This window comes from Schistocerca gregaria, chromosome 3, assembly GCF_023897955.1.
Source record: "Schistocerca gregaria isolate iqSchGreg1 chromosome 3, iqSchGreg1.2, whole genome shotgun sequence".
Taxonomy (NCBI): domain Eukaryota; kingdom Metazoa; phylum Arthropoda; class Insecta; order Orthoptera; family Acrididae; genus Schistocerca; species Schistocerca gregaria.
The window spans coordinates 507,147,690-507,173,603 of NC_064922.1; positions in this window are offsets into that span (position 1 = coordinate 507,147,690).

The window sequence follows — 25,914 nt, forward strand, 5'->3', positions numbered from 1 at the left end:
TGTAGCCGAGCAATCGGACCTAATTGCGACCATGCAAACACAGCCCAGACAACGAATGAGCCACTTTCTGCCTGAAAAGAAGCTTTCTGACATGTAGGCTCTCGCGTTCATCATCTCGATACAACTAAAAATGGGAGTCACCGGATCATGTTACCATTGTTCACGGTCCACTTGCCAGTCACTGAGCTCTGCCTAGAGGTGTCAGCAGAAACAGACAGTTGGCTGCTAAAATGTGCGCAGTGCATTTGTTTCCATACAGTCGTGGGAGAAACGGATTATTGACGTCTTACATTTAAATCGGCGGCGACCTGACAGTAGACCCTCGATCACTCCGCATGGCTGTGTGACGGCGACGTGACGTCCTTTCACCAAGCACTGCGCCGCATTGTAACTTCTAATGATGACGATCCTTTAAAGACAAATGTCTTACACGTATTTCACAGTAGAATGTATCTATTCTCTCCAGTGTATAAAAAGTTTTCTTGTTATATGTGTACCTAAAGCTCCGTAATTAATGGAAACAAGGCATCGAATCCAAAGATTACTGCTTACCGGTAAAATGTAGATACTTACAACCTGATTGTTGTTGCACGAGCCTTCAATGTATACAGCAATAGTCGATATGTAAAAGATGGTAATAAGTTAACAATTCGCTATAGTGAGCGGTACTTTTGTAAACAAAAACAGTTTGAATGAATTCAAATGGCAGAATAAAGAACGGCCTCCAGTTCCAAAACGGGCAAAGGTTGAATTTGGTAAATGTCTCTAATGACTTTGTAGTCACGCAAATATTGGGCAAGAATGATAATGTAGCAACTGAATAAAGCGCAGTCGCGCGAGCTCATAAGTAGAAAACACGTGTAACATGAACGGTAAAGACCTTACTTTGGAATGCAATGATATAAGGTCGAACTAATATCATCAACGTGCAGTGAGTAGCAAGATCTCACGCGAACTGTGTTCTATTACGTAACTTACAGTAATGCTACCCTTTTATATAATTGCTTAATCATGACCAATTTTAATTTGTGTTGTTTACTGATTACTTTTCAAACGACGCCGTAAAAAGTTTCGTTCAGTGGAGCAACTGTTTGTCAATAGGCCTGCTGCTGTTAGGTAGACCTATGCACATAATATCATTTACAAAACACAATATGAAATCGTAACGTTACTTTGATCACAAGACAGCAGCATACTGTCATAGAAATATTAACGCATTTAAATCACTTTCAGTTTAAACTAACTGCCTGCAGTAGTAGGGCAACACTATATGAACAACTATAGTAACTACTGCTTTTTACTAAAATAACTACTCTATTGAAAACCAACTGAATTTGTTTTATTTCAACTGTTTCTTTCATTCATGACGTACATGGTAGTTATGGTGAGATCCTGCTGATGGTCGACGATTCGGATCAATAAAGATTCACTCGAACAGTTCATGCCTTTATTAAACACACACTAATGGTCCAAAAAAGTTACTTTGCACTGGTATGTCTACTACACAGATATAAAATACTTATCGGATCATACTATGCGATGAGTTGCTTCTGGTCCGGTGTAATGCTTATTGTGAGATTCATTATTGGCAATAGGCTCTTCTTGATTAGCGAGCAGCTTGAATAAATTTGGACAACACAGTATTCTTCATTCATTCCAAAATCCTCTTGCGACTATGTACTGTGCCCATACTTGTGCTCGCTCACTTATATTTTACCTTGTCACATATTATAACACTAATCTCCAACACGATCTCCATTTGGCATTTGCGGGTCAACACACACGTCTGTCCCACATCACAAATGTTTTGCAACTCCTCTCTGCCTTCACTTCTACGTTTGCGTGCTGTCGCTATTATTACATGAGAGAAATTCTTTGTGTTTCGTACATTGTAAATCTTGCTGACAGTGCCAGCATATTTACTACAATGTTTTGACATACTTACTCTTTAAGTATACATTCCATTTTCATTAACACTAATTACTGACAGAATAAATAAATACATATACACTGATGGGCCAAAACATTATGACCACCTGCTGAATAGCTTGTCTGTCCGTCTTTGGAAAGAAATACACCACTGATTCTGAGTATCAGGACTCCTACAGTTTCTTGGTAGGTTTGAGGAAGTATGTGGCATTAGATGGCTACGCACAGGGCATGTAATTTGCGTAAGTAACGAGTTGCTGATTTGCGTACGCGGTGATGGGGCCCGATAGAGACGTAGATGGATTCCATAAGATTGACATCAGTAGAATTTGGTCGCCGAGACATGAAACTGAGTTCACTATAATGCTCCTCAAACCACTGCAGCATGGCTCTGGCTGCGAGACACGGACAATTACACTGCTGAAAGATGACATCGCCGTTGGGGGAGACATAAAGCATGAAGGGACTCAGGTGGTTTGCAGCTGTCGGCGTGTCTTCAATTACTACCACAGGTCCCAAACAAGAGGACTGCTTCCAGCAGCCTGCGTCCGTGGTGCGGTGCACATTTCGAGCCACCGTTCACCTCGATGACGGCGTTTATGGAGACGACCATCGATCTAGTATAGTAAAAATGTGGTTCGTCCGAAGAGCTGACACGTTTCCATTGATCGACGGTCGAATTCCGATGGTCCCGTGCCCACTGCAACCGTAATTGAAGATGTCGTTGGGCCAACATGTGAACACGTAGCGGTGGTCTGCTGTGGAGCTCCGTGTTCAGTAATGTACGATGAACGGTTTGCTCCGAAACACTAGTACGTGCGCCAGCATTTGCTCTCTGCAGAGATGCCGTAGATCACCATCTGTGCTACTTCACAGAGCAGACAAGCCTCCGAACCCTACGTTCGGTGAAGAGTCGTGGACGTCCAACCACTTAGCACCTAGTGATAGTTTCACGGTCCTACCTCTTTCCGTAGATGCTCACGACAGTAGCACGTGGACGTTCGATCAGCGTCGCCGTTTGCGAGATACTCGTTCAGAGGCTTTGCGTCATAGTAATATGCCTTTCATCAGAGTCGTTTATCTCAGTGTATTTCCCCCATTTGCAGCCCATATCTTCGTTAGGGTGATCCCCCGTCAGTGTCTGCTCCACTTACAAACTTTTGCTACCACGATACGTGCCCGCAACACCACCAGGCGGCATCCAACTTCGCGGTGGACAGCGGTCATAATGTTTTGGTTTATCAGTGTAGTTACAAAAAATGGTTTTAAACTCATGAAATAAGTAGCTGAAAAATGCGTGCGGACTGGGTTGTACTGTTGAAAAATTTTCTTTGCGGTGTTGAAAGTCCGCCCTTCACACAAGTGACTTCTGAAAACCGAGTTCTTGTATAATTTCCTATGTGTTTGAGCCATGCATCTTGACCCCTATATCATAGTATTCATAGTCATTTAATATAATCACAGTATGGAATGTGGGCGGGTATTTTTCTCTATAGAATAGAGCTCATGTGTTGACGTTTCTGGTTTCTACACAGACTTTGAAATGTTATCATTTATATCCGCTCATTTATTTGACAAAACACTCAGAAATTACAAAACCATGTAGGACACCAACCCAGCTAGCAAGCCTTTTGGCTGCTATAATTATTTGCACCTTGGTGTACTGGCTTTAGTCCAGGACGCTGATGCACTTTGAAATTTAACCGTGCACATTGAAGATTGATGTAAAAGAAAGAAGGTGGCTGGTATGGCTTTCATTGAACTGAGTGAAGCCTATTATACTGTTAGCCACAATAGACTGATATATAAGGTTTAAAACATGTGACTAAGGATTTTGGATTATCAAAATTTGTCTAGTGTATACTACTGAGTAGGCGCTTCTATGTTACGGTGCAGGGAAAAAATAGCAAGCGCAGAAATCAAAAAAGTAGTTTCGCTCAGGGCAGTGAATTAGCTCCGTTGCTGTTCAATATATACACCAACGACCAGACAATGCATCTGAAACCAGGTAGTTTATACATGCTCATAACAAAGACGTAGCTCCCCAAGGGAGCACCTTTAGGAAGAGGAGGAGAAATTAACTAGCAGACCTGGAATACTGGGGGATTACTATCACTAAAACCACTTGAAAATAAACCCAGGGTACACGCAAGATCGCAGTTTCCACCTGAGGAATAAGGAAGCCAAAAGAAAACTCCATGTGAGTTGGAAAGGACAAGACCTTGGGCGTGAAGTTGGACCGAACACTGTCATTTAAACAGCACTGTTTGGACACTAAGAAAAAGGTCAGTGCTGGGAATAATATCACTCGTAAACTGACCAACACAAACTGGGATGCTAATCCACAAGTGCTTCGAACAACTGATATTACACTCAGTTTGTCGGCAGATGATTATCCTGCGTCTGTGTGGAAGAATTCGGTGCACGTGAAACACACAGATGTGGCCCTAAATAAGTCATCCCGCACCAAATCAGGATTTAGAGGCACAAGCCGACAGAGAAGATCTAACCTTTCATAGAGAAAGGCCCCCCTTCTTCCCCCCCCCTCCCTCCCCACCATATAAGGTGGCAAGTAACAGCCGAGGTGGAGAGGAAGAAACAGATGATAAATATGTTAAAAAATATATCGGCTCAACCATTTGTTTATAGTGTAAAACATTATAAACAAGTGGTTGAGCCGATATATTTTTTAACGTTGACATTTACAACCACCACCTCTCATCCAGTATGGATAAAATCAAAGATGACAGATAATGGTCACCCTTTGTATGGGCACCAGCAACAGCCCAGGCGGCTGCCTTTGGACGTCAGAGCCAATGAACGTCACGGTGAAGAAACGAGACTTCAGTTATGGATAGAGGCAACACCAAATCCTGTCCTGGAGCTGAAGGAGAACTTATGGCTGTAAGCAACAAATCCTTCATAGCCTGAAAGGTTCTCAACAGACTGACGACAATGGTCTCAAACTGCAAGTGTAACCTTGCCTGATGGAGCTACTTCGGCGGGGAATCACGATGTGACTGTGGCATGTCCAAACCGGCGACCACCTACTGACTTGTCCAAACTTCAACAGAAGCTGTACACCACTGGTTTTACAGCTAGATAATTATAAGACCATCTGCTGATTACCGAGCAAAACATATTTAAACTTTAAATTTTATACCAGTCGACTTAGACTAGATTTTTAATGTATGGAGCTCTGGACACGGAAAATTAATAGATACATGATCTGCATCAGATGGACTGACTAAGAGACAGATTGCTCCACAAAAGCTCAGACACTTAAGTGATTCTATCGCATATCGGATTGAATGGTATGAACAGAATGGATCTCGTAAATGAGTCCTGTGTGCTGGTTCTTACAAAATTCATTGAAGGTTTAACAGTTAAAAAGAGAGTTTCATATAACCGCTGAATTAAAAGTCTTAGCTCAATTTAATCATAATTTATTACAATCATTGCTCATAAGGGCATATATAAACAAGAAAAGTCCGAAATTGGGATAGAAATGACCATTATCGAAAATCCAAAACCACAAATGGGTGTGCAGTGATTAACCTAATCATGCCAGAAGGATGTTTTAACGTGTCTATTTTATTATTTGTATTCAAAGAAAGTGATGTGAGCTTTAGATTTTCATTGGATGTGTCATATTCAATATCTGTACTCTAAACGTTTTTCAAGCAGTAGTTTTCAATAGTAAAAACGCTAGGCCATAGAGATTCTGAGTACAAGCAATGCGATCTGTGATTATCAGCAGAATTGTCGTTGCAGCGGCGTTCTAAGAGGAGCCAGTCAGTGAGTCAGGTTATGGCTATTCTACTGAGCGGTCTGAAGTAGCTTGCAAAGAACAAATACTAAGATACAAAGATTAATAAGATTACGAGGTAAAGTTGTTGCTGCACTGCTTCATTGCGCGTAGTTATGATGTTCCGAATAACAGAAGATTTAAGTGGATTTTTTTATTGATTTGGGCTAGTCAGTTTCGTTGTTCAGACGTGAGTAAGGAAGGTTATCAGTTACACATGGCTTCCACTCAGAGGTTATCATTCCTTTACCAATGCTCTTATTAATTTCATGGCAGAGTTACCTTTGTTACAAAAAGTATTTTTTTATGAAAGTCATTGTAATGGTCACAGGATGAGTTCATCATTCACAATATAGTTTTTAAGAATTAGTTTTCGGGAAATCATTTAGCAAATTTAATTCTACCCCTGTCTCCTTACGAGTTTTATTTTCTGATTATGTGAGTCAATGTAGTCTGCGGTACACAGTGGCTAAAACTGAGACGTAATTTCTTGAGAATAGCTGCACGTCCTTGAATCGCACTTGTGCAAGGCCTCTCTTTGCTTAACTTGCTTGCTGCTGCGCTGCGCATTTTATGTTCATCGCTTCCAACAATACTTAGTTCTCTTTGCCACAGGTAAATCATAAAAAACTGTTAGGGCCGGTTACATTACAGTCAGGATACAATGAGGGCACACAGTGTTAAGCGTTGCTTTTCAAAATTATTATTTCATATACTGACTGTTTTATTTCACAGTGCAGTGTCAGCTTTTCACGTGCAGTATTTGTAATTTGTTTAGTCAGATGGGCATTTTTATGTAAACAGTTTCAGTTATTTTTTCTTTCAGTATTCAATTTTTAATTACGTAGTATTTTTATTGTTTTGGCTTGTGTGTTGGAACTGTAGATCACGTATTGCATTGTGATACATTGTAGCACTGAGTTACATAAAATTCCACAGCATCGCTTATTTAATTGACAGTATTGCCTTACTAATTTATTTGTTGACGTTAATCATAATACAGTTTCAGTTTTGGCAACTCATTTTATCCGATAGCGTTCCCGTAATTACGCCATTTGCAATGTTCAGCATTATAACTCAGGCATACATGAGCATAAAAATTCAGTTTCAGTTCACGGCCGGCTGGTGTGACCGAGCGGTTCTAGGCGCTTCCGTCCGGAACCGCGCTGCTGCTACGGTCGCAGGTTCGAATCCTGCCTCGGACATGGATGTGTGTGCTGTCCTTAGGTTAGTTAGGTTTAAGTAGTTCTAAGTTCTAGGGGACTGATGACCACAGATGTTAAGTCCCATAGTTCTCAGAGCCATTTGAACCATTTTTCAGTTCACGAGATTAGACATTGAAAGGTTACAACGTATGGGAACCACATGCGAATGACAATGTCTGTTCGATCATGGATTAGACCGCAAATCCCTGTCCACTTGGTAAGCCATGGGAACTAATCAAATTTGGAATATTCAGACCGAAAAACGCCTAACTACTCTCTTCTGTATTGTAGTGCGCTGCAAAATAATCTCATCACAGCAAGCGCAGAGTGCTTCATACACTGGAACCTCCTACCAGCCGCTAGTCGTCAGCCGCCGGAAATATAAGTGCAGCCTCTGCTGCGCCTCCAAGGTTGGAAGGTCTGCTCCTTCATACCTCGAAGCCCAGAGCATCCACCTCTGAGTCTTCACCCAGAGTGCCCCAAAATTCTGTTTTTCCTCTCTTATCTGCACAAAAGCCATGCAAAAGAACATTCTGCCAATCGGAAGACTGCTCTGAATATTGGCGAATGAGGATTTTTTTTTTTTTTTTTTTTACAGCGGTTTAGCGCCCCTTCTAGCAAATGTTTTATAAGTTATTGAATAGACTGCCTTTACGCGTATTCACGTAAAATTCTGAGAAAACTGACATAAAAGCTCCCACTTCTCAGATATATTTAGACGCTATCCGTTGGCCTGTTTTCCCGCTTTTCCCGCGTTTGGAATTTATAAAAAAAAACAACATACTGAACTTCCCCTTAGAAATATTTATTTACATCAACGAGTGGGCTTCCTTCTCGAGTTACAGGAGCGGGAAATCCTTACTCTAGTACAACGGGGTCAGGCTGTCGCACTTCTTTCCCCACAGGGGAAGAAGAAAGAGTTTTTAACCATAAACAGCCGCTGAGCTTCCCACGAGAAAGCAGGGATGAATATCTGCAGACCAGCCTGGTACTTTCCCAGTTTTCTAGAAAAAGCGTTACTGACCAAAAACAACATTCCACCAAGGTGTTTTGTGAGCAGAGAGACTGACTTGTAGAAATAATTTATTCTGTACTGTCAAGATGGAGGGCGAGAAAGGAAAGGAACTGATGTCAGGTGCATATGGACTTTATGCGGAATCAGCGGCGACGAATCAATATATATGCCAGACTTGGATACGAACCCGGGCTCTCCTGGTCGCTAGGCTTTTGTGTTATCCATTGCGCCACCCAGACACAGAGTTTATCGCAGTTGTGCAAACTGTCTCGCTACGACTCTCGGCCGACCCACATTCCCACCTAGCCTAGTAAGCACCAGATCCTGGTTTCGAATACCACACTAGCACACACTATCATTCGACGCCGCTGATTCCACATAAAGTCCAGATGCAGCTGACATCAATATTTCCTTCCCTTTTCCTTCCTCCTCCACCCCCCCCCTCCCCCATTCCACCTTCAATTTACACAATATGTATCACAGCTGCGGATTCTGCTTAGTGTCTGGTCTCTACCACAAGTCCCACAATACAGGGTCGATAAACGCCTACCTGATGGCCAGAGACCAAGTCACTGGCCCTGCTTCCAGTAAGCTAGTTCTTAGGAGCTGTGTATTCTCTACAGCGACTTATGAAGGCTGGCCACCAGTGGCCCTCCTGTCCCCTCCTTCCGTGAGGACCCATCCAAGACTGCATTAGATCCGTACAGCACAAAAAGTACAGGACACGCAATTAACTACAGAGATGGAGAGGTATTGAGACATATGTTACTTTCTCGGTCATTGCAATCACCAAGATCGTCCATCTTATCATCGCCAGATATTCATTGACTGCTAGAAACATGATATGGATTTCGATTAAATGAATCAGAAGCAATGTTACATCCAGAGTTTGGCTGACACGTTGCAACAACCCACCTCGTTTGTTCCCCGTAGCCAAAATGAATTATACACTGCTAGAAAAAAATAGTTCACCTGGAAAGACGACGTCGATTTTCATCGGATGACGGCATTTGCCACCTGGAGGATAGTAGAAGTACTGATAATGATTAGAACGTCGTCTGCCAACAGATAGCATTGTGGCATAGGTACCAGAATGCAATTTCTGTTTACAATTTAATAGGGAATGTTCATAGCCAGATGGTCAGTGTGGATCAAACGTACGAAACAAAGAGGCAACTAAGCAACGGAAGTGTAATTGTGCTTCCTACAGCCAAATGAGCGAGTCTGAAAGGAGTCAGTTGTGGCCTTGCGAGTGGCGGGATGGCCATTTTGGAGAAATGCCACTTAATTTGGACAAGCTGTGTCAGTTGTACAACGATGCTGGCATCAAAGATCACGTGGACATTCTCACACCCGTAGACATGGTTCTGGAATTCCACACAGCATTGGCGCCCGCCGGTATCGCCTGTTGTAAGGGCAGCAGTGGCAGATTTTACTGCTACCGCAGCATAGTGAAGAGAGGTTATGAGCCTGGACGTGACAGCACGAACTAGTGCAAACCGGATATTAGCAGTGGAGCTAGGAGCACGCAACGCCTTACAGTCGTGGCGCAGTATCGACATACACGGGTCGACTGGTGTCGTCAGGCGACCATTTTCAGGACGGAATGGCTGGCCGCGGTCTTCAGCGATGAAAGCACATCCTGTCTGCACCCAGACCTCGTGAGCGCTGTCTCGCAGAGTGCATTCGTCTAAGACGCACTGGCCCCAACCCAGGCATTCTAGAGTACGATAAGCTATAACTGTCATTCACCTTTGGCGTTTCTGGGGGGGGGGGGGGGGGGGCATGGTGTATGTTCTTCTGTGTAGGCTACACCTTACTAACATTCTTGTTTCAACATGATACCACAGAACTGCTTGTGCTATTGATCTATAAATGTAACCATTTCATGTACTTCATAAGCACTATTGCAATAATAAATTTTGAGTGGATTGAAAACCTTTACATGGGGCTGCTATTTTTTCTGGAAGCGTAGTTCAGAGCTTGGTGATTTTTGTTTGACGCCTATCAAGCCAATGCTAACATTCCATCTTCCAATACTGAAGACATCATAAGAATCTGTCTTCAAAAAGAAGTTACAATACCAGACATGCTGAGAAACCTTAAGTATTTATATGCTTCGAAGCAACGTTCAGTTCCTGACGCCATCAAACCGCTGTCTAAGATCCAGGAGCTGCGCTGACGTGTGTTACGTAGCATACAATTGGGAGGAATGGTGCTGTTTGCGTTATTTAGCACTAAGGCTCACAACTTGTCTAATTTCAGTCCTCCTACTTCTCTGTTAATTTTTTTGTGTTTTTAAATTTGAATGGCCTCACCGAACATCATTGCAAAGTCATTATTGGATCTTAATAAAACTTCAGAGGAAGCAACTTGGTAGTTGCTTACTACGAGCTCCATAACGAATGTCATCTCGTCTCAACTAGTGAGACAGTATTCTGATAACTTACCATTACTGAGCTTGTCACATCGTAATTGCTTTCTGAGAAATTATAGCTTCTGTTGGTGTTTGCAGCATTGGAAGTCTAAACTTTAGACAGAGAAATATGCCTTGGCCAAGGTCCAACGCCTACAAAACAAGAATCATACTGCCTGCATTGCATGTTTACCTTTTAGTCGTTTTAAACGCATGTCCACTGCAGAAATTTCTTCTTTCTTCTTCATCTGTTAGTCGGCTAAACGCACACGAAGTGCTATCACGTAATCCAGACACTTGTCTTTAACCCTTCCCACTCGAATTCTTCACCGTGTACTGCCACTGAATTCGTAATAACTGCACCGAAAATAACCTCTATTATAGTAGGCCAAAGTTAACTATAAACTAAACAATAAAACAAACACTGAACATGTCATGTTTTGTCTTTTATGTCATGTATTTCGCCACTTAGGTCCTATAATTCTTCAGGGTGTGGCGCTTTCCGAAGGCCGCGAGGAGTGTCCGCGTGGTTAGAGGTGCAATGTCCGGATTGCGCCGCCCCTCCCGCCACAGGTTCGAGTCCTCCCTCGGGCACTGGTGTGTGTATATGAAGATAGAAACTGTTCTCGAAAGAACAGATACCACTGATGACCGTGCAGCTACTCTAGAATAAATGATAACTAATTGAAACCCTCAGCTGCCGACAGGAGTTGTTGATATACCTCGATGGGGACAGCTGAAAATGTGTGCCCCGACCCGGACTCCAACCCGCGATCTCCTGCTTACATGACAGACGCTCTATCCATCCTTTTTTAAATCTCATTTTGTTCTATCTTGTTCGTTGAATTTATTCGTGGTGGACGTCCGATGACACCCGTTCAGGTTGTTCGTTGATCCGTTCACTCAGTTTTTTTTATTACAGAGGGTAGCTAAACCCTCTGACCGAACACGCTGAGCTACCTTGCCGGCTATCCATCTGAGCCGTGCAGGACACAGATCAATAGTGCGACTGCAGGGACTTATCCCTTGCACCCTTCCCTTGAGACCCACATTCCCAACTGACCACAGACTACATACGTAATGTACCTAATAGATATTTTCTCATCGACTCATTGCTCGACTCTGCGCGAATGCGCACAGGTTGCCCGAACTCTTCCGTGAATCGTCACCTTAGTGTGCGCGAGTAGTGAGTGTATGGGCAAATATCTATTAGGTACATTACGTATGTATATTGTGGACAGTTAGGAGTGTGGGTCTCACGGGAAGCGTGCAAGGGATAAATCCCTGCAGTCGCGCTATTCATCTGTGGCCTCGGTGGCTCAGATGGATAGAGCGTCTGCCATGTAAGTAGGAGATGCAGGGTTCGAGTACCGGTCCGGGCACAAATTTTCAGCTGTCCCCATCTAGGTGTATCAACAACATCTGTCGGCAGCTGAGGGTTTCAATTAATTATCATAGGTGTGTGTGTGTGTTTGTGTGTGAAGTTCTCAGCATAAGTTACGTTAAGTCAGTTTAAGTAGTGTGTTAAGTCTAGGGACCGATGACCTCAGCAGTTTGCTCCCTTAGGAATTCACACACACTTGATCATTTTCGCTTTCCGAAGCATTGACCCAGTCGGAGTACGTGTACTGTAAGACATGTGTTTCAGTACTAAACAGTTTCCTTTCTACCACCTTTTACCTTCCTGTTATAGAACAGTCCTTACTACTGCTCCTTTCATTGGACTAAATGAAGTAAGGCTGCTCTGATAGTCTCTCGTCATCATCGAAAGTAGATGGTGTTCCTATCTTTCTTCTGTTTGTGATATGTACATTTGCAACCAGAGCTTTCAGAAGTGCCACTCTCCATCTCTTGTGGCTCAAGTTTGGTTTCTAGTTGGAAGTAGTATCCAGTTTTTACAGAATGAAGGTATTGACTACTGCTACCTCCAACAGCCAGAAAAAGTCTTACGCCACCACTGTTGCAGGACACACAACACTGGTCACTACTACTCTTACTTGTTGACTCTGCGTGTCCATCTGTATCAGATGATGTAGTTTCACCTTCTCTAACACTGTTTTGTAAACTATAATTACTTTTATCAATGTTCAAACCACTCACCACTAACACTTTCATCCAATATTTCCAATATTCCTTTGAGATTATCACGTAAATTCACGATTTTTGTTCTTAAGTTTCCGAAGTTTCGAAGTCAACTAGAAATATGAAAGCAGTATCCGTTCGACAAAAGCGTTTTCTCGTAGTTACATCGCTTGCCGACAGGTGTCAGAATACTTCAGTACAAGAAGTACGGCGTCGAGAGTCCCGACATATGATTACGGCGAAGCCTGACACACGAACCTACTGCAATATTTACGCGGTTGGGGCTGTCCCAGCGGTCGAGCACTAAGGGCTAACAGAGATCTGCAACATGCTCAATACCAATACTTGTAATACTACCTGTTCTCCCCTTGTTGGACAATTACTGGTAGTGAAATTTTTTTCTGCACCAGGGTTCGAACTGGCTTACCCATGGGTCGAGCGCCACCACATAAATATGCGTTAGCGATCTCGGCTACGGAGGCATACGTGTCTACACTCGTGCTATACATCATATCCTTGCGCCATATACAGGCGTAACATTCATATGTAACACACGGCACATATTTCCGTGACTTTTAGCTCTGTGTTTACATCATCAGCTGTGTACATTCTTTCAATCAACACTCTACACTATGGGCTACACGTGACTGTTTTAATCTGTTTTTGTAATCAAAGAAAGTGAAATAATTTTCTCGCGGAGGTATGCTAAACCTACGTAATTAGTCTCTGTGAGTAACCCACTTGATGAAAAATTAATAATCAACATTTTACAGTCATGTGCGACTACATCTATACCCGTCAAACAACGTGAAGTTCATAGGGTTCTTCTTGTTGTACCATGTATTCAGGATTCCTCCCGTTCCACTCAAGCTAGGAGCGTGAGGAGAACGATTCTTTAAATGCCTCTGCACTCTGGCATTATTTTGACCCTGTCTTCGTAATCCCTACTAAAAGTGATCGATGCAGGGCTTCGATATGAACTCGAAAGCATGCTGTAATCTCCTTACCTGTGTAGCTGAACAACCGCCTTCTTCCTGTCGCCGGCCGCGGTGGCCTCACGGTGGTCTCGCGGTTCTAGGCGCGCAATCTGGAACCGTGCGACTGCTACGGTCGCAGGTTCGAATCCTGCCTCGGGCATGGATGTGTGTGACGTCCTTAGGTTAGTTAGGTTTAAGTAGTTCTAAGTTCTAGAGGACTGATGACCACAGCAGTTGAGTCCCATAGTGCTCAGAGCCATTTTCCTTCCTGTCCCGCCAGGCATCATGCGCGCTCTCCACCGTGCCGACTTAACGGCATTGCCCATGAAATCGATCTCAGTTGTTGTTACCACAGATAACATCCGTGGTCTAGGGGTAGCGTCTTTGATTCATAATCAAACGTCTTCGGTCCCGTGTTCGATCCCCGCCACTGCCTCAATTTGATAAATAATCAGCATTGGCGGCCGAAGACTTCCGGCGTAAGAGGTCAGCCACATTCTGCCAACGGCCTTGTCAAAGAGGGCGGAGGAGCGGATAGAGGTTCAGGGCACTCTCTTGTCATAGGGGTGGGAAAGTGCCCCTAAAGGCGGAAGAATCAGCAATGATCAACGACATGAGGATGCAGAAGGCAATGGAAACCACTGCATTAAAGACACGTAACGTGTATCCACAGGACATGTGGCCTGTAGTTGAAGAAGTGTCATGATGATCTCTCCATTGGCATAAGATTACGGAATAGTCCCCCATTCGGATCTCCGGGAGGGGACTGCCAAGGGGGAGGTTCCCATGAGAAAAAGATTGAATAATCAACGAAAGGATAATGTTCTAAGAGTCGGGGCGTGGAATGTCAGAAGCTTGAACGTGGTAGGGAAAATAGAAAATCTGAAAAGGGAAATGCAAAGGCTCAATCTAGATATAGTAGGGGTCAGTGAAGTGAAGTGCAAGGAAGACAAGGATTTCTGGTCAGATGAGTATCGGGTAACATCAACAGAAGCAGAAAATGGTATAACAGGTGTAGGATTCGTTATGAATAGGAAGGTAGGGCAGAGGGTGTGTTACTGTGAACAGTTCAGTGACCGGGTTGTTCTCATCAGAATCGACAGCAGACCAACACCGACAATGATAGTTCAGGTATACATGCCGACGTCGCAAGCTGAAGATTAACAAAATGGTTCAAATGGCTCTGAGCACTATGGGACTTAACAGCTGTGGTCATCAGTCCCCTAGAACTTAGAACTACTTAAACCTAACTAACCTAAGGACATCACACACATCCATGCCCGAGGCAGGATTCGAACCTGCGACCGTAGCAGTCACACAGTTCTGGACTACGCGCCTAGAACCGCGAGACCACCGCGGCCGGCCGAAGATTAACAGATAGAGAAAGTGTATGAGGATATTGAAAGGGTAATGCACTATGTAAAGGGGGACGAAAATCTAATAGTCATGGGCGACTGGAATGCAGTTGTAGGGGATGGAGTAGAAGAAAAGGTTACAGGAGAATATGGGCTTGGGACAAGGAATGAAAGAGGAGAGAGACTAATTGAGTTCTGTAACAGGTTTCAGCTAGTAATAGCGAATACCCTGTTCAAGAATCACAAGAGGAGGAGGTATACTTGGAAAAGGTCGGGAGATACAGGAAGATTTCAATTAGATTACATCATGGCCAGACAGAGATTCCGAAATCAGATACTGGATTGTAAGGCGCACCCAGGAGCAGATATAGACTCAGATCACAATATAGTAGTGATGAAGAGTAGGCTGAAGTTCAAGACATTAGTCAGGAATCAATACGCAAAGAAGTGGGATACGGAAGTTCTAAGGAACGACGAGATACGTTTGAAGTTCTCTAACGCTATGGATACAGCAATAAGGAATAGCGCAGTAGGCAGCACAGTTGAAGAGGAATGGACATCTCTAAAAAGGGCCATCACAGAAGTTGGGAAGGAAAACATAGGTACAAAGAAGGTAGCTGCGAAGAAACCATGGGTAATAGAAGAAATACTTCAGTTGATTGATGAAAGGAGGAAGTACAAACATGTTCCGGGAAAATCAGGAATACAGAAATACAAGTCGCTGAGGAATGAAATAAATAGGAAGTGCAGGGAAACTAAGACGAAATGGCTGCAGGAAAAATGTGAAGACATCGAAAAAGATATGATTGTCTGAAGGACAGACTCAGCATACAGGAAAGTCAAAACAACCTTTGGTGACATTAAAAGCAACGGTGGTAACATTAAGAGTGCAACGGGAATTCCACTGTTAAATGCAGAGGAGAGAGCAGATAGGTGGAAGGATGGAAGGAATACGTTGAAAGCCTCTATGAGGGTGAAGATTTGTCTGATGTGATAGAAGAAGAAACAGGAGTCGATTTAGAAGAGATAGGGGATCCAGTATTAGAATCGGAATTTAAAAGAGCTTAGGAGGACTTACGGTCAAATAAGGCAGAAGGGATAGATAACATTCCATCATAATTTCTAAAATCATTAGGGGAAGTGGCAACAAAACGACTATTCACGTTGGTGTGTAGAATGTATGAGTTTGGCGACATACCATCTGACTTTCGGAAAAGCATCATCCACTCAATTCCGAAGACGGCAAGAGCTGACAAGTGTGAGAATTATCCCACAATCAGCTTAATAGCTCATGTATCGAAGCTGCTTACAGGAATAATATACAGAAGAATGGGAAAGAAAATTGAGAATGCGCTAGGTGACGATCAGTTTGGCTTTAGGAAAAGTAAAGGCACGAGAGAGGCAATTCTGACGTTACGGCTAATAATGGAAGCAAGGCTAAAGAAAAATCAAGACACGTTCATAGGATTTGTCGCCCTGGAAAAAGCGTTCGGCAATATAAAATGGTGCAAGTTGTTCAAGATTCTGAAAAAAGTAGGGGTAAGCTATAGGGAGAGACGGATCATATACAATATGTACAACAACCAAGAGGGAATAATAAGAGTGGACGATCAAGAACGAAGTGCTCGTATTAAGAAGGGTGTAAGACAAGGCTGTAGCCTTTCGCCCCTACTCTTCAATCTGTACATCGAGGAAGCAATGATGGAAATAAAAGAAAGGTTCAGGAGTGGAATTAAAATACAAGGTGAAAGGATATCAATGATACGATTCGCTGATGACATTGCTATCCCGAGTGAAAGTGAAGAAGAATTAAATGATCTGCTGAACGCAATGAACAGTCTAATGAGTAAGCAGTATGGTCTGAGAGTAAATCGGAGAAAGACGAAGGTAATGAGAAGTAGTAGAAATGAGAACAGCGAGAAACTTAACATCAGGATTGATGGTCACGAAATCAATGAAGTTAAGGAATTCTGCTACCTAGGCAGTAAAATAACCAATGACGGACGGAGCAAGGAGGACATCAAAAGCAGACTCGCTACGGCAAAAAAGGCATTTCTGGCCAAGAGAAGTCTACTAATATCAAATACCGGCCTTAATTTGAGGAAGAAATTTCTGAGGATGTACGTCTGTAGTACAGCATTGTATGGTAGTGAAACATGGACTGTGGGAAAACCGGAACAGAAGAGAATCGAAGCATTTGAGATGTGGTGCTATAGACGAATGTTGAAAATTGGGTGGACTGATAAGGTAAGGAATGAGGAGGTTCTACGCAGAATCGGAGAGGAAAGGAATATGTGGAAAACACTGATAAGGAGAAGGGACAGGATGATAGGACATCTGCTAAGACATGAGGGAATGACTTCCATGGTACTAGAGGGAGCTGTAGAGGGCAAAAACTGTAGAGGAAGACAGAGATTGGAATACGTCAAGCAAATAATTGAGGACGTAGGTTGCAAGTGCTACTCTGTGATGAAGAGGTTAGCACAGGAAAGGAATTCGTGGCGGGCCGCAACAAACCAGTCAGTAGACTGATGACCAACAAAAAGAACTGCATGACGGCCAACCAAAGACAAGTGTCATCAGTCATGTGGAACATGGATGCTATGAGCCTTTGCCGAAGGTGAAGACTACTTTGAGTAGGTGATGACTACTTTGAGTAGATGTGTGATTCTCTATTCTACCAACTTTCGTGCCCGAGGAGCACTTCGCTTGGCTTTGGTGGCAGATGGCCTGGGAAGTTGTGTCCATAGAATTCATCGGAAGGAATGGGATTATGATTGTATACATTCTTAAATAGAACTCGCCTGAGTTATCACAAATAAAACCAAGTTAGGTACTTTGTACAGTCTCTCTTGGCTGAGATTTGCTTTCTGTCTAATCCACGTTTGTCTTTTTGTTTATAATCTCAGGCTCTTTGATGAGACAGCGGCTATCCATTTATGAGATTTCAAACAACGATGTTCTGACTTACGTAAAGGTTATGTTCCACATTGTTTTTATAGTTTCTCACTGGCTCTGGTGTCTTACAGGTGTTAACTGTGGGTTAACTACATGTTTATTCATTAGCTGATTCCTCGCTGTGGTTTATTGCATTTATTTTGAGACTGAAGAACATTAATCAGGTCAAGTTCTACATAATGTCACCATTTACACTCTCAAATTAATGTTGATCAAATATGATACGCTGGGATTGTCATAAATAATTTAATTAATCTGAGACTGCCAAATTTCATGTGTTGGAGAAGAATTAATCAAAAGACTTTGCACATCTTGGAAAATAAAAAGAATTTATCTTTTCTGACTGTAGTGTTATATTTTTGTGCCTCGCACCTTAACACTCCCAGATACTCACTAGCTACCGTTTTCAATGGTGAGTGGACTGTCATACCAAGAGTGACATAAAAAGCAAAATTTATTTTTGTAAAGGTATTTTTTAATCCTGCATACTGTTTTTTGTACACGACTTCGTACCCAATGGTAAAGAGAAGTGGGCTTCAGAGTTGTGAAGCAACTGTCGTCATAAGAAAGCTGGACAGAAGCAGAAATAATTAGTGAACAAGTTAACATCGTGAACAGAAGGTTTGTGTATTGTGTATCAAACTGGGGACCTAGAAACGACAGAGAGGCTTCGTCCCGCTGTAGCCCTCAGTGGTTTACATCCCCACAGCAGGCCACAGCAGACCACCGACCCTACCGCCGCCCCACACCGAACCTAAGGTTATTGTGCGGTTCGGCCCCCAGTGGACCCCCTCGGGAGCGTCTCATACCAGACTAGTGTAACTCCAAATATTTGCGTGGTAATGTAATTATGGAGTACGCGTACATGGAGACAGTGTTTAGGCAGCAATCACCGACATAGTGTAACTGCGGCGGAATAAGGGGAACAGGCCCGCAATCGCCAAGGCAGATGGGAAACTGCCTTAAAACCATCCACAGGCTTGGCTGGCACACCAGAGCTCGACACTAATCCGCCAGGTGGATTCGTGCCGGGGACCGGCACGCCTTCCCGCTCGAGAAGCAGTACGTTAGCTAGCTGGGCGGGCAAACAGAAGGTTTGCTTGACTTCCATTTCTCCAAGTCTATGAAGGCTCATTAAAAATAACACAGCAAGAAACAGAGTCCACCTACACCAATAGCAACAGGAATGAGGCTCTCTGAGCTACAGCACAAATGATGGTGTCGGAGCCGCAACCAGCCATCGTCTGTAGTGTAACGTAGTGATGTGGCTCTGAGGACTGGTGGGCTGTGTGGCTACCACCGGCCACCCTATATCATGGCAATAGAGGCTGCTCGTGGTACAGAGCTGCTGAAGATGTGGCTCAGCAGGCACGCTCTAGTGGCATCTGATGGAAACTTGCAATTCCATTGCCAACTTTGAGACGCTGGTATGGTGGCATCGGTATGTGATAGCACTCTGTTCATTTATTTTTATTCCCACATGATTCTGTTCTCAATCGCAGCTATACGAGATGTGATCAGAATCAGTACTGAGTTGCAAATACAGAACCAGGAAGTCGACGGCAATGTTATTGAACTGGCGCAGCATATCCATGGCGCAGATGCCGCATCTCCATGGCACATTGGAGTGGCCGTTGCAGCTGGGCCCTATTATCCTCGGCAAGGTAGGTCAGGCTATCATTGGTTGTCTCGAGTCTCTCGCCAGTGTGCGAGACAATATCTACCTGCTTCTTCAGGTTAGTTACTCTTCACAATCCCAGCTATTTCGGGTGAAAGCTCGTTTCGATCACTTAAGTAATCAGGTACTCCATTTACCTAGAATTAACACAGATGTGAAGCAGTGCGTAGAAATCGAACAGTTGCAGGTGTAGGTTAGAAAACTCAACGTTGGGATAATTTACTGCAGTGGAAAAGACTTTCTGATGATCAGGTAAGGGTAACCTCCCGCCGGAGATTCGAGTCCTCCCTCGGGCATGGGTGTGTGTGTTGTTCTTAGCATAAGTTAGGTTAAGTAGTGCGTAAGTCTAGAGACCGATGACCTATGCAGTTTGGTCCCTTAGGAATTCACACACATTTGAACATTTGAGGCAATGGTAAAGGATGATTGTTAGGTTAAATGTGTTTTACGAAATCGTTATGGTATGAGATATGGAAGCTTTTTAATCATTTACCTACACTTGCTATTGCTGTTTAGTTAGGCATTGCTAAATTATCAATGGAGACTAGTGATGAAACTGTAATGTTTTTTTTTTATTTGTCTGTTAAACCACAACAGCAGGCTGATGTTCTTCAAATCCCTGATCCTATAGCTATTCAGGTCATTTAACTGACGGTCGGTTGGCTAGTGTTATTGATCAGGTTATTCGAGAAAGTGGGATCTAGAGAGGTTTACGAGATAGAATTATTCAATATTTGTCAGATAGGTTGAGAAATGAATTAACTAATAAAACCTTATATTCGGGTTCAAGGTTAACAAGAGACATTTGTGACTCATACGGAGAATAGCATTATGTGCTGAGGTCAGCGAAAATCAGATCATTAGTAATTCATTCGAAAGGCTGCGGTCTGAAACCGTTTGTTTGTGGTTTTTACTAATAAACCTGGTACTTCCTTGGCGTGGACCAAGTTGAGAAGGATACCCATCAATGTTACGAGAGTAGTCAACGTGGACGAAACTGCGGAAATTGTTTTAGGTATAATGAACCGGGACATTTTGCTCGCGATTGTCAGGTTAGATGTGGTAATGACGCATGACGTTTTTGGGAATGGAGTTAGGGAAGGCGAATAGCGTTGCTACCCAAAGAATGTTATCAGTTAAGTGGATCAGTACTTCCTCCTTACTGTTTATTGTGCTGCCCTTAACCATGAACCGGTCAGTGAACTGTTGGATTCCAGCAGCAATATTTCCTTGCTCAATTATGTGTGGTACCTCAAACATAGTAAGATTTGTAAATTTCTCACTTTAAGACCACTAGATAAAAGGCTTGGGCAGTTACTGATCATTGTCTTTGTTTGGAAGCGTTAGGAGTTATTTTGAAAATTCAGCAATTCTCCTGGTCTATTAAAATCTTTGCCGCCTAACATCTGTCTACTAACTTACTACTGGGATGTGACTTCATAGACAAGATTTATTTTGTCTTAGACTACTCTGAAAACAAGTTTGCCTTTAAATTTCTTCCAGGTAAGGACTATCATAATGTAGCCATGATCAATTTCCTTCAATTTATTGTACTGTTATTCGAGTGATTTCAAGCGTCATGTCCAACACTTGGGGGAAGATAAGCTCAACGGTTATTAAGGTTGTGAAGTGAATATCGGAATGATTTGGCCTAACACTTGGGTTTAGCCAACAGTGTTAAATATCAGGGCCAACTCATTGATCGTTTTCTGGTACGTTACTCTCCTTACCGATTTTCGCCGCCGAAATTGCACCTAGTTAAAAAGCTGACTACCGGTAAACTCCATAGCGTTCATCTTAGTTAGGTCAAGGTTAGTTTTCCTTCTAATATGAAGCCAGCAGAATTCAATAAAAAAATTAGAAGGCGCCGAAACTGATTATTCCGCCCCACCTTAAGTATGTTTTTTTTTTTTTGGGGGGGGGGGGGGGGGGAGAAAGAATTAGGAGTGGAATATTAAATTCTTAGTGAAAGATATGGCAGATGGGTAGACTGCACACAAATGATGACGGAGTATTAATTTCTGCAAAAATTCATAGTGAACAACATAATTAATACGGTCATAATGCTGAATAATGCAGGTGGAGACAAGCACCAAACATTGGCCAAATGCAGTATAGGGTATTTTTAACGTGCACTCACTTAAAATATGAAGTTTATGGGATGTTTCTGAGAAACTTTGGTAAATAACGAAGGAAAATTACTAGAGCATGCCTTAGTGATAGAGGGAGATTTCACTCTTTCTTTTATATAATGGAAGCCGCACGCTTTTAGATCTGGAGTTTGGGAAACATTCTGCTGAACGTATTTCCCGAAAATATCGAGTAGGCGCCTATTCGTGAAGGAAATGTACTGATACTACTGGCCTCTAACGGGCCCAAATTAGGCGATTTAGTATACTAAGAGACAGGTTTGGCATCTATAAGGCTTTGATAGCATCACTGGCTACTGAACTGAACTGAACTGAGCGTTAAGAAACGTAGAAATACATTTTTGCTTAATGAGGGTGGCAAGAAATAGATCTGAAACTACACTCCTGGAAATGGAAAAAAGAACACATTGACACCGGTGTGTCAGACCCACCATACTTGCTCCGGACACTGCGAGAGGGCTGTACAAGCAATGATCACACGCACGCCACAGCGGACACATCAGGAACCGCGGTGTTGGCCGTCGAATGGCGCTAGCTGCGCAGCATTTGTGCACCGCCGCCGTCAGTGTCAGCCAGTTTGCCGTGGCATACGGAGCTCCATCGCAGTCTTTAACACTGGTAGCATGCCGCGACAGCGTGGACGTGAACCGTATGTGCAGTTGACGGACTTTGAGCGAGGGTGTATAGTGGGCATGCGTGAGGCCGGGTGGACGTACCGCCGAATTGCTCAACTCGTGGGGCGTGAGGTCTCTACATCGATGTTGTCGCCAGTGGTCGGCGGAAGGTGCACGTGCCCGTCGACCTGGGACTCGACCGCAGCGACGCACGGATGCACGCCAAGACCGTAGGATCCTACTCAGTGCCGTAGGGGACCGCACCGCCACTTCCCAGCAAATTAGGGACACTGTTGCTCCTGGGGTATCGGCGAGGACCATTCGCAACCGTCTCCATGAAGCTGGGCTACGGTCCCGCACACCGTTAGGCCGTCTTCCGCTCACGCCCCAACATCGTGCAGCCCGCCTCCAGTGGTGTCGCGACAGGCGTGAATGGAGGGACGAATGGAGACGTGTCGTCTTCAGCTATGAGAGTCGCTTCTGCCTTGGTGCCAATGATGGTCGTATGCGTGTTTGGCGCCGTGCAGGTGAGCGCCACAATCAGGACTGCATACGACCGAGGCACACAGGGCCAACACCCGGCATCATGGTGTGGGGAGCGATCTCCTACACTGGCCGTACACCTCTGGTGATCGTGGAGGGGACACTGAATAGTGCACGGTACATCCAAACCGTCATCGAACCCATCGTTCTACCATTCCTAGACCGGCAAGGGAACTTGCTGTTCCAACAGGACAATGCACGTCCGCATGTATCGCGTGCCACCCAACGTGCTCTAGAAGGTGTAAGTCAACTATCCTGGCCAGCAAGATCTACGGATCTGTCCCCCATTGAGCATGTTTGGGACTGGATGAAGTGTCGTCTCACGCGGTCCGCACGTCCAGCACGAACGCTGGTCCAACTGAGGCGCCAGGTGGAAATGGCATGGCAAGCCGTTCCACAGGACTACATCCAGCACCTCTACGATCGTCTCCATGGGAGAATAGCAGCCTGCATTGCTGCGAAAGGTGGATATACATTGTACTAGTGCCGACATTGTGCATGCTCTGTTGCCTGTGTCTATGTGCCTGTGGTTCTGTCAGTGTGATCATGTGATGTATCTGACCCCAGGAATGTGTCAATAAAGTTTCCCCTTTCTGGGACAATGAATTCACGGTGTTCTTATTTCAATTTCCAGGAGTGTAACTGAGCAACCAGCGGCAAGGAGGTTATTGAAGAACTTTGGCAAAAATTTAGACATTTTCAGCTCTTATGGTAGACAAATTTGTGCATTGGAGGGTATTAAGAGACGAGAACAAGCGAAAATAATTCATAAACGACAGTATTTACACTGTACCAATGAGAGAGTGACAGTAACATCGCAGATTCAAACGTAATCCAATCTTGACTGATAAGGAAAAGCTGACTGAAATCAGACAAGTGTAAGAGCACCTAACTTACGAAAAACATTGATGGAAGTCGCAAGTAAGCCCGAGCTGTGGTTGTTTAAAAATCCTGAAGTTTTTGTCTTACGTAAAATCATTTAATGAAACGTAGTTATCTGCCCAGATGCTTGCAGATCATGATGGCGAGAGAACGGAAAATAGCAATTTATAGGTTGAAATACACGGCCCAGTCACATTAAAGAGACTGCCACCTATATTCGACTTCAACGTGCGATAATCACTGACAGATGCTAGATGGCAGCACTAGCAGTGGAGGGTATACTAAGCGAGTCCGGTGGACGCGGGAAACAGTGCATGCGTTGTCGTAATGCGACAACGGCATGATCGTTGGCTTTCGGGCGAAGAGTGGAAGCATTACGGAAACGGCGAAGTTTGTAAACTCGTTGCGTGCCGCCGTTGTTAAAGTATACCGCACAGGATAAAATGGCGCTATCCAAAAGCAGCGCCGTGGCAATGTGGTGCGACACAGGCCAGGTGACAGGGGTGAACGAAAGCTGTGGAGATGTGTATTGGCGAATACAAGTGTAACTGTTGGCCAACTGACCTCCCAGATGAAACAAGGAGCTACCAAAACTATCCCTTCAATGATCGTTCAACGAAAGTTGCTGTAGCAGGCACCTGGTTCATGTACCCATGCTGATTGCTGTTTGTCGACGACGAAGGCTGGAATTTGCATGCCAGTACCGCAGCTGGACGTTGAGTGGCGACAGGTGGCTTTTTCAGACGAATCACGTTTTATGCTACATCGCACAGGTGGCCGTTGGCGTGTACGGCGTGAAACGTCTCAAAGCAAACACTCTGTGACATTCGTCGGAGTGATACAGGCCGGAGGCATTCCCTAGGTGATGTCGTCGTTCTGCAAGGTACAACGGATCAACACAAGTATGCATCTACCCACGGGGACCTTATCCACCCACCCATGCAGGTTGTCTTTCCTCAGCACGATGGTAGGATAAAGCAACGTGTCACATAACTTGCAGTGTGCATGTGTGACACCCAGATATGTGTACCGTACTTCCCTGGCCACCAGATCTCCCGTATTTAAACCCAATCGAGAATCTGTGGGTCCACATCGATCGGGCTGTACGCGTCATTGGTCTTCAACTGAGTAACCTACCACAGCTGGCCATGGAACTGGAGTCGACGTGGCGCCACATCCCTTCCAGAACCTCACTGACTCTCTTCCTGCACGTCCCGCAGCGGTCCAGGCTGCGAAAGGTGATTCTTCAGGCTATTGATAGGTGACCACATTAATGTGATTGGACAGTGTATTAAACTCTATGTTTCTAAACTGCTCGTCGGAAGAAAATCACTCATATTGTCTGTCAACGGACACTGCATGAACTCTAAAATCACAGATATAGAATATGGAACTGAGAACCAACTGTAGTCGCCCGATAGAGGGAGAACCACTACAGCTAATGCAGTGGGAGCCGTTATAATCAGTGGCGAGTATAGGAAAGAAATAGCTCATCGTCTATGAACATTTTTCGTGGGCCGTTAGAACAATTGCCGGCTGGTGTGGCCGAGCGGTTCTAGGCGCTTCAGTCTGGAACCGCGCGACCGCTGCGGTCGCAGGTTCGAATCCTGCCTCGGGCATGGATGTGTGTGACGTCCTTAGGTTAGTTAGGTTTAAGTAGCTCTAAGTTCTAGGGGACTAATGACCTTAGCAGTTAAGTCCCATAGTGCTCAGAGCCATTTTTTTCTGTGATGCTGCTCTAAAATGCATACATCTGTTCTACTAACCTAGAGAGTGCGGTAAACAAATAAGGACACATTTCTGTTTTTTTTGTCCATGGCATGCATAAAACATTTGTTACTGCCGATACTGTAAACTTTATTCACAATAGTAGGTAAGTGCAGCGCATGTACTGTATCTGTTCTAGTAGACCCAGTTTGTGTTTGATAAGTTTGTGCAATGCTGTTACATTGCAGTTTTATCTTCGCGCACTCGAGTATAATGGAAGCCTATTATTCCATACGGAAAATAACAGACATGAACTTCTTTTACGGTCCGGGCAATCGATCCCAGTGTCCCGTATGCTGAAAGATATCCAGAATGCGGGGTGCCAACTGCCAAACGCTCAATTATTCAGCCTTCTTTCCCAGTCGTTTATTTACTGTATTCTGTAGGTCATTCGTAACACTAATGAGCTTGCAGTAGAAAAAGGGATGTGTTTCACAATAGTGACAATTAACAAGTGCTCTCAGCTTTTAAGGTAAATTAGAACCCACGTTTCTTGGGCATTTAAGTCTTCTTTCGGTCCATACTACCATTATCA